The sequence below is a fragment of the Strix uralensis genome, chromosome Z, assembly GCF_047716275.1.
Source record: "Strix uralensis isolate ZFMK-TIS-50842 chromosome Z, bStrUra1, whole genome shotgun sequence".
In the NCBI taxonomy this organism is placed as follows: domain Eukaryota; kingdom Metazoa; phylum Chordata; class Aves; order Strigiformes; family Strigidae; genus Strix; species Strix uralensis.
In genome coordinates, this window is record NC_134012.1 from 52,742,951 (window position 1) to 52,744,062 (window position 1,112).

Genomic DNA, 1,112 nt, shown 5'->3' on the forward strand with positions numbered 1-1,112 from the left:
CTGGCGTGAAAGTGAGACCAGGAAAGAGATTATTTATTTATGACTAGGGATGAGTCTTATTTCAATTGACAAGTTACTTGGGACTGTTAACATTTCAGGTCCTACCGTGTATTGCTTTAATTCTAAAAGCCTTTATAATTGTTATTTAATGCCAAAGTGAGGAATCTCAAGGGTTCTTCTGCCCATAGTTACGACTGAGAATGCACATGGACTTGTTTATTGTTGCACCTTTTTTTGTAGCATGACTCAAAGGACCCAGATGTAATCCGTATGTTTGGCTGGGCTGGGCTAAGTTGATCTTGACATGGCTATAATAGAGATCGCTTGTGGGATGGGAAGTGATCAAGAGCTATATCTGGGTCAGTGTCAGCCTCCTCAGACCAAAGGCCATTTCATTTCCATAGTCTCATGCCTCACACTGTGTGCACTTTTTCATACAAGTAGTTTCATTCAACAGCATTGTGTTGGCATAGATATTCTGGGGGGGGAAAAAAAAAAAAGGAAAAAAAAGGAATGTTGTATATCTGCAAATATACATTATATTAAGAAGCCAGTAGGAAAACTATGTTAAACTAATAGAGCTCTCAAATTCAGTCTAATAGCTATGAAAGACAGAGGCAGTAGAAAGTATTTTAAACATTTAAGATTTCAGTCTACGTGTAAATCGTATTATGAGGAGCAAAAAAACAACGTGATGTTTTCTGTTTGGGTGATTGATTTAATGGCTTGTTGATTTCTAGAAAAACATCAGAAATTCAAGCTGTAGTCCACTGATATTTTTACTCTGTCGACTTGGATCAAATTGAAAATGTTACTGTATTAGATGAAACTTTCAGCATACTTGGGCTAAGCTTCAAAACAACAGCTAAATCTGAACTCAGATACTTTGTAAATGACTTGGAGGCTTCATAGTATTCACTTCATGGAAAATTGCTGGGTACAGTTGTGAATGAAAGGAAGCCAAAATATTCCTGATGTTGATGTGAAAATCTCAGATGTCATTACATTGGTTCAATTTAATAATTTATGTATTGGCTTTTTCAAGCTTTTATCCTTGATGTATTCTTATTTCATGATTTTGTCTAATCAAAGAATGGTTTTCACTTTTAGAG